This window comes from Rattus norvegicus, chromosome 16, assembly GCF_036323735.1.
Source record: "Rattus norvegicus strain BN/NHsdMcwi chromosome 16, GRCr8, whole genome shotgun sequence".
Classification (NCBI taxonomy): Eukaryota; Metazoa; Chordata; class Mammalia; order Rodentia; family Muridae; genus Rattus; species Rattus norvegicus.
Genome location: NC_086034.1, coordinates 23584397 through 23593799, shown reverse-complemented (window position 1 = coordinate 23593799; position 9403 = coordinate 23584397).

Here is a 9403-nt window from a genome sequence, read left to right as displayed (position 1 = left end):
CTTTTCCCAAAATGTAGGCTTCTCTTTTGTCCTTTTGATGGTGTCCTTTGCTTTACAAAGGTTTTTAAGTTTTGTGAGTCCCCATTTATCAATCGTTGATCTCAGAGGCTGGGACAGTGGTGTGCTGTTCAGGAAATTGTCTATTGTACTGTCCTCAGTATATTGAAGTTTCTGCTTCAATGTCAAGGTCTTTCATCCACATGAACTTGAGTTTTGTGCAGGTTGAGAAATACAGATCTATTTGCATTCTTCTTCATGCAGACATACAGTTACACCTGCACCATTTGTTGAAGAAACTTTCCTATTTTCCCCATTGTGTGGTTTTGCCTTCGTCAAAATCATGTGTTGGTAGGTATGTGTGTTTTTTCTTTGATTTGATTCCATCGGTCAACTTTTTGTTTCTATACTAATTCTATACAGCTTTTGTTATGATTGCTCTGTGATATGTCTTGATATCAGGGATGATGATACCTCCAAAAATTATTTAATTATTCAAGATATCTATCTATCTATCATCTATCTATCTATCTATCTATCTATCTATCTATCTATGTATCTATCATCTATCTATCATCTATCTATCTGTCAGCTATCATGGGTTTTTTGTTTTTTAAAATATTGCTCTTTCAAGGTCTGTAAATGGTCTTGCAATTTTGAAGAGAAATGCATTGACTGTGAAGATGCTTTTTGTAAGATGGCCATTTTCACCTTGTTAATCCTATCCATCTGTAGTATAGGAGACCTTTCCATCTTCAGATGTCCTGTTAATTCCTTTTTCAGAGACATAAAGTTTTTGACAGGCAGGTCTTTAAGTAGCTTGATTAGAGTTGTACTGGGCTATTTAATGTTATCTGTGGTTACTGTAAAGGGTTTTGCTTGACTAAATTTTTCTTATCCCTTTTAACTGTTGCATGAGGAAGGGCTGCTGGTTTTTTGAGTTAATCTTGTTCAGACACTTTTCTGTAAGGGTTTATCACCTTTGGTGTTGGAGTTCTTTGGTAGATTTTGTGAGGTCTCTTTTGTATGTGGGCAGCTTTGCTTACTCTCTGGTTTTAAGTTTCTCTGCATATAAGTTGTTAGTGTTTATTGGCTGGTTCAGGTATGCAAATTTGATCACTGAGGTCTCTAAGACTTTTAACATGAAGGGGTGCTTGATTTTATCAACGGCTTTATCAGCATCTAATGTGATGACCAAGTGAATTTTTTTGACATCTCCACCCCTGCCAGCTGCAGCTATCCATTCATTTTCATGGCTGTCAAGCCATCTCCCCTGTATCTCCCCAGACCGGATCCTGAAACACTCAGTTGTCTCAAATTTACCCACTCCCACCTAGTTCTTTCCTTCCTCTGCCTCCTCTGATTATTTTCCGGTATGTTCTAAGTTAGATTCAAAATCCTCTCTTGGTCCTTTCTTCTTCATCTTCTTTTGGTCCTGAGTATAGTAGTGATATCCTGTACTTTATTGCTAATATCCACTTAGAAGTGAGTATACGCCATCCATGTCTTTTGGGTCTGGGTTATGTCACTCAGGAAGATATTCTCAAGTTCTATTCATTAACCTGCAAAGGTCATTATGTCTTTGTCTTTAGTAGGTGAATAGTATCCCACATTGTCCTTTTTCATTAAAAAAAAAAACAAAAACTTCACCCTTGTCAGTTGCAGATTTCCATTCACTTTCAGGACCATCCATCCATCTCTCCTCTTCCTTACCCACACCTGATTCCAAACCCATCCCATAGCCCTCCGTATCTCTTCTCTATTCAGTTCACTCCTTCCGTCTTCCTCTTAGGACTGCTTTATGCACTCCTTTAAGTGAGATTCAGGCATCCTCACTTGTGCATTCCTTCTTGTGTAGCTTTTCTGAGTCTGTGGATAATAGCATGGTGTCTGTATTTTTGGCCAATAACCATCTATAAGTGAGTACATAACACACATGTCCTGTTTGGACTCCGGAGGATATCCTCAAGTTCCATTGATTTACCTGCAAAATTCATTCTGCCTTTGTTTGTAATAGTGGGATAATATGCCATTTTGAAAGTATACATCACTTTCTTTTTTTTATTAACTTATGTATTTCTTATTTACATTTCAACTGTTATTCCCTTTCCCAGTTTCCGGGCCAAAATCTCCGTGGCCCCTCCCACTCCCCTTCTTTATGGATGTTCCCCTCCCATTCCTCCCCTATTGCCGCCCTCCCCCCAACAATCACGTTCACTGGGGGTTCAGTCTTCGCAGGACCCAGGGCTTCCCCTTCCACTGGTGCTCTTACTAGGCCATTCATTGCTACCTATGAGGTCGGAGTCCAGGGTCAGTCCATGTATAGTCTTTAGGTAGTGGCTTAGTCCCTGGAAGCTCTGGTTGCTTGGCATTGTTGTTCATATGGCATCTCATCCCCTTCAATCTCTTTCAGTCCTTTCTCTGATTCCTTCAACGGGGGTCCTGTTCTCAGTTCAGTGGTTTGCTGCTGGCATTCACCTCTGTATTTGCTGTATTCTGGCTGTGTCTCTCAGGAGAGATCTACATCCGGCACCTGTCGGTCTGCACTTCTTTGCTTCATCCATCTTGTCTAATTGGGTGGCTGTATATGTATGGGCCACATGTGGGGCAGGCTCTTAATGGGTGTTACTTCAGTCTCTGTTTTAATCTTTGCCTCTCTATTCCCTGCCAAGGGCATTCTTGTTCCCCTTTCAAAGAAGGAGTGAAGTATTCACATTTTGATCATCCATCTTGAGTTTCATGTGTTCTATGCATCTAGGGTAATTCAAGCATTTGGGCTAATATCCACTTATCAATGAGTGCATACCATATGTGTTTTTCTGTGATTGGGTTAGCTCACTCAGGATGATATTTTCCAGTTCCAACCATTTGCCTATGAATTTCACAAAGGCATTGTTTTTGATAGCTGAGTAATATTCCATTGTGTAGATGTACCATATTTTCTGTATCCATTCCTCTGTTGAAGGGCATCTGGGTTCTTTCCAGCTTCTGGGTATTATAAATAAGGCTGCTATGAATGTAGTGGAGCACGTGTCTTTTTTATATGTTGGGGCATCTTTTGGGTATATGCCCAAGAGAGGTATAGCTGGATCCTCAGGCAGTTCAATGTCCAATTTTCTGAGGATCCTCCAGACTGATTTCCAGATTGGTTTTACCAGTCTGCAATCCCACCAACAATGGAGGAGTGTTCCTCTTTCTCTGCATCCTTGCCAGCATCTGCTGTCACCTGACTTTTTGATCTTAGCCATTCTCACTGGTGTGAGGTGAAATCTCAGGGTTGTTTTGATTTGCATTTCCATTATGACTAAAGATGTTGAGCATTTCTTTAGGTGTTTCTCAGCCATTCGGCATTCCTCAGCTGTGAATTCTTTGTTTAGCTCTGAACCCCATTTTTTAATAGGGTTATTTGTCTCCCTGCGGTCTAACTTCTTGAGTTCTTTGTTTATTTTGGATATAAGGCCTCTATCTGTTGTAGGATTGGTAAAGATCTTTTCCCAATCTGTTGGTTGCCGATTTGTCGAACCACAGTGTCCTTTGCCTTACAGAAGCTTTGCAGTTTTATGAGATCCCATTTGTCGATTCTTGATCTTAGAGCATAAGCCATTGGTGTTTTGTTCAGGAAATTTTTTCCAGTGCCCATGTGTTCCAGATGCTCCCTAGTTTTTCTTCTATTAGTTTGAGTGTATCAGGTTTTATGTGGAGTTCCTTGATCCACTTGGACTTAAACTTTTTACAGGGTGATAAGCATGAATCAATCTGCATTCTTCTACATGTTGACCTCCAGTTGAACCAGCACCATTTGCTGAAAATGCTATCTTTTTTCCATTGGATGGTTTTGGCTCCTTTGTCAAAAATCAAGTGCCCATAGGTGTGTGGGTTCATTTCTGGGTCTTCAGTTCTGTTCCATTGTTCTATCTGTCTGTCTCTGTACCAATACCATGCAGTTTTTATCACTATTGCTCTGTAATACTGCTTGAGTTCAGGGATAGTGATTCCCCCTGAAGTCCTTTTATTGTTGAGGATTGTTTTAGCTATCCTGGGTTTTTGGTTATTCCAGATGAATTTGCAAATTGTTCTGTCTAACTCTTTGAAGAATTGGATTGTTATTTTGATGGGGATTGCATTGAATCTGTAGATCGCTTTTGGTAAGATGACCATTTTTACTATATTAATCCTGCCAATCCATGAGCATGGGAGATCTTTCCATCTTCTTAGGTCTTCTTCAATTTCTTTCTTCAGAGTCTTGAAGTTCTTATTGTACAGATCTTTTACTTGCTTGGTTAAAGTCACACCGAGGTACCTTATATTATTTGGGTCTATTATGAAGGGTGTTGTTTCCCTAATTTCTTTCTCGGTTGTTTCTCTTTTGTGTAGAGGAAGGCTACTGATTTATTTGAGTTAATTTTATACCCAGCCACTTTACTGAAGTTGTTTATTAGCTTTAGTAGTTCTCTGGTGGAACTTTTGGGATCACTTAAATGTACTATCATATCATCTGCAAATAGTGATATTTTGACTTCTTCTATTCCAATCTGTATCCCTTTGATCTCCTTTTGTTGTCTGATTGCTCTGGCTAGAACTTCAAGAACTATATTGAATAAGTAGGGAGAGAGTGGGCAGCCTTGTCTAGTCCCTGATTTTAGTGGGATTGCTTCAAGTTTCTCTCCATTTAGTTTAATGTTAGCAACTGGTTTGCTGTATATGGCTTTTACTATGTTTAGGTATGGGCCTTGAATTCCTATTCTTTCCAGGACTTTTATCATGAAGTGGTGTTGAATTTTGTCAAATGCTTTCTCAGCATCTAATGAAATGATCATGTGGTTCTGTTCTTTCAGTTTGTTTATATAATGGATCACGTTGATGGTTTTCCGTATACTAAACCATCCCTGCATGCCTGGGATGAAGCCTACTTGATCATGGTGGATGATTGTTTTGATGTGCTCTTGAATTCGGTTTGCCAGAATTTTATTGAGTATTTTTGCGTCGATATTCATAAGGGAAATTGGTCTGAAGTTCTCTTTCTTTGTTGTGTCTTTGTGTGGTTTAGGTATAAGAGTAATTGTGGCTTCGTAGAAGGAATTCGGTAGGGCTCCATCTGTTTCAATTTTGTGGAATAGTTTGGATAATATTGGTATGAGGTCTTCTATGAAGGTTTGATAGAATTCTGCACTAAACCCGTCTGGACCTGGACTCTTTTTGGTTGGGAGACCTTTAATGACTGCTTCTATTTCCTTAGGAGTTATGGGGTTGTTTAACTGGTTTATCTGTTCCTGATTTAACTTCGGTACCTGGTATCTGTCTAGGAAATTGTCCATTTCCTGAAGATTTTCAAATTTTGTTGAATATAGGTTTTTATAGTAAGATCTGATGATTTTTTGAATTTCCTCTGAATCTGTAGTTATGTCTCCCTTTTCATTTCTGATTTTGTTAATTTGGACGCACTCTCTGTGTCCTCTCATTAGTCTGGCTAAGGGTTTATCTATCTTGTTGATTTTCTCAAAGAACCAACTTTTGGTTCTGTTGATTCTTTCTATGGTCCTTTTTGTTTCTACTTGGTTGATTTCAGCTCTGAGTTTGATTATTTCCTGCCTTCTGCTCCTCCTGGGTGTATTTTCTTCTTTTTGTTCTAGAGCTTTTAGGTGTGCTGTCAAGCTGCTGACATATGCTCTTTCCTGTTTCTTTCTGCAGGCACTCAGCGCTATGTGTTTTCCTCTTAGCACAGCTTTCATTGTGTCCCATAAGTTTGAGTATATTGTATCTTCATTTTCATTAAATTCTAAAAAGTTTTTAATTTCTTTCTTTATTTCTTCCTTGACCAGGTTATCATTGAGTAGAGCATTGTTCAATTTCCACGTATATGTGGGCATTCTTCCCTTATTGTTATTGAAGACCAGTTTTAGGCCGTGGTGGTCCGATAGCACGCACGGGATTATTTCTATCTTTCTGTATCTGTTGAGGCCCGTTTTTTGACCAATTATATGGTCAATTTTGGAGAAAGTACCATGAGGAGCTGAGAAGAAGGTATATCCTTTTGCTTTAGGATAGAATGTTCTATAAATATCCGTTAAGTCCATTTGGCTCATGACTTCTCTTAGTCTGTCGACATCACTGTTTAATTTCTATTTCCATGATCTGTCCATTGATGAGAGTGGGGTGTTGAAATCTCCCACTATTATTGTGTGAGGTGCAATGTGTGTTTTGAGCTTTAGTAAGGTTTCTTTTACATATGTAGGTGCCCTTGTATTTGGGGCATAGATATTTAGGATTGAGAGTTCATCTTGGTGGATTTTTCCTTTGATGAATATGAAGTGTCCTTCCTTATCTTTTTTGATGACTTTTAGTTGGAAATTGATTTTATTTGATATTAGAATGGCTACTCCAGCTTGCTTCTTCTGACCATTTGCTTGGAAAGTTGTTTTCCAGCCTTTCACTCTGAGGTAGTGTCTGTCTTTGTCTCTGAGGTGTGTTTCCTGTAGGCAGCAGAATGCAGGGTCCTCGTTGCGTATCCAGTTTGTTAATCTATGTCTTTTTATTGGGGAGTTGAGGCCATTGATATTGAGAGATATTAAGGAATAGTGATTATTGTTTCCCTTTATATTCATATTTGGATGTGAGGTTATGTTTGTGTGCTTTCATTCTCTTTGTTTTGTTGCCAAGACGATTAGTTTCTTGCTTCTTCTAGGGTATAGCTTGCCTCCTTATGTTGGGCTTTACCATTTATTATCCTTTGTAGTGCTGGATTTGTAGAAAGATATTGTGTAAATTTGGTTTTGTCATGGAATATCTTGGTTTCTCCATCAATGTTAATTGAGAGTTTTGCTGGATTCAGTAACCTGGGCTGGCATTTGTGTTCTCTTAGGGTCTGTATGACATCAGTCCAGGATCTTCTGGCCTTCATAGTTTCTGGCGAGAAGTCTGGTGTGATTCTGATAGGTCTCCCTTTATATGTTACTTGACCTTTTTCCCTTACTGCTTTTAATATTCTTTCTTTATTTTGTGCGTTTGGTGTTTTGACAATTATGTGACAGGAGGTGTTTCTTTTCTGGTCCAATCTATTTGGAGTTCTGTAGGCTTCTTGTATGTCTATGGGTATCTGTTTTTTTAGGTTAGGGAAGTTTTCTTCTATGATTTTGTTGAAGATATTTACTGGTCCTTTGAGCTGGGAGTCTTCACTCTCTTCTATACCTATTATCCTTAGGTTTGATCTTCTCATTGAGTCCTGGATTTCCTGTATGTTTTGGACCAGTAGCTTTTTCCGCTTTACATTATCTTTGACAGTTGAGTCAATGATTTCTATGGAATCTTCTGCTCCTGAGACTCTCTCTTCCATCTCTTGTATTCTGTTGGTAAAGCTTGTATCTACAGCTCCTTGTCTCTTCTTTTGGTTTTCTATATCCAGGGTTGTTTCCATGTGTTCTTTCTTGATTGCTTCTATTTCCATTTTTAATTCCTTCAACTGTTTGATTGTGTTTTCCTGGAATTCTTTCAGGGATTTTTGCGATTCCTCTCTGTAGGCTTCTACTTGTTTATTAATGTTTTCCTGTGTTTCCCTAAGTGTGTTCATGTCTTTCTTGAAGTCCTCCAGCATCATGATCAAATATGATTTTGAAACTAGATCTTGCTTTTCTGGTGTGTTTGGATATTCCATGTTTGTTTTGGTGGGAGAATTGGGCTCCGATGATGGCATGTAGTCTTGGTTTCTGTTGCTTGGGTTCCTGGGCTTGCCTCTCGCCATCAGATTATCTCTAGTGTTCCTTTGTTCTGCTATTTCTGACAGTGGCTAGACTGTCCTATAAGCCTGTGTGTCAGGAGTGCTGTAGACCTGTTTTCCTCTCTTTCAGTCAGTTATGGGGACAGAGTGTTCTGCTTTCGGGCGTGTAGTTTTTCCTCTCTACAGGTCTTCAGCTGTTCCTTTGGGCCTGTGTCTTGAGTTCACCAGGCAGCTTTCTTGCAGCAGAATATTTGGTCTTACCTGTGGTCCTGAGGCTCAAGTTCGCTCGTGGGGTGCTGCCCAGGGGCTCTCTGCAGCGGCAGCAAACAGGAAGACCTGTGCCGCCCCTTCCGGGAACTTCAGTGCACCAGGGTTCCAGATGGTCTTTGGCTTTTTCCTCTGGCGTCCGAGATGTGCGTGCAGGCAGCAGTCTCTTCTGGTTTCCCAGGCTTGTCTGCCTCTCTGAAGGTTTAGCTCTCCCTCCCACGGGATTTGGGTGCAGAGAACTGTTTATCCGGTCTGTTTCTTTCAGGTTCCGGCATTGTCTCAGGCAGGTGTCCTGCCGCTCCTGGGAAAACTGATATTCTTAGCATTCAATGAAAGCAGCCTCCATATGGGCTACTCTGACAGCACCTTTTCCCTGTAGTTCTATTAATTAGCAAAAGATATAGTGATACTTGATTTATATGCTGCAAGACATAATTTCCAGTAAAAAAAAAAAAAACATTGGCACAGTAGATGGAAGGTTGAAAAACCACATCATTCTCCAGTACACAGCACTGAATGATCCCTTGATTGAGTCTGAATAATATTAGATTCCAACAGTGGGAGAAGCACCACAGAATTTATCCTTTCAGCAACCTACACCACAGCATCTCTCATACCTACTTTGGAGAGAGCCAGCCAGAGAATAGTGTAGAGGAACCTAAATGACCCTCTTCACATAACCCTGAGGGAAACAGAATTATCATAATGTGGGTGTCTTTTTTTAAAATGTATTTCAGCACTGGAGTTTTGTTTGTGTTGTCGAGGACTGAAAGAGGCCCCACACATGCTGAGCATACGGTCCACCATAGAGACATTTTCTCAGCCCATTTGTTGATAGGACAAAAACTTGCTCTGGTCATGGGCAATGCCAAGGGGTGTGCAGTGGAGTTTTACATACTGTAAAGGAAATGAACTAGGGTTGTTCATTCTCTGAAGCATGTTTCGAGGACAGGCTTTATCCAGAGAGTGAAACTTGAGACACTCTACGGTTTATATATGGAAATATATTTTTAAAATGTTTTATGTGTGATTGCTGCTCTATCTGCAAGTTTCTTTCATGCTTCTCTCTGGAGTAATAATTCATGTTGCATAACTACTAAGGAAGTCTTTCCAGTTGCTCTTGCCATGGCTGGCAATGGAAGTTGATGTTGAACTTCTTTTTGCTGGAAATGAGCTAGGGGTCAATGCTAGATCTGAGGGCCCTTAACATCTTCTTCAGATGATCTCGACTACAGTAACACACTGATCTCTCAAGAGCTTTGTCACACTTGCAGTTGGAAATACTTTGTAAAGGTCTTTGGGTCTCCTATATTTGACTATGCTGCAACGACAGTCACCAGAGACTGTGCTTCCGGGTGGTAGTAATGAATGTTCCCCTACAGTGAAGGAAGTTCAAGTCGACCTTTGTAGCAGCCCCTTTCACTACTG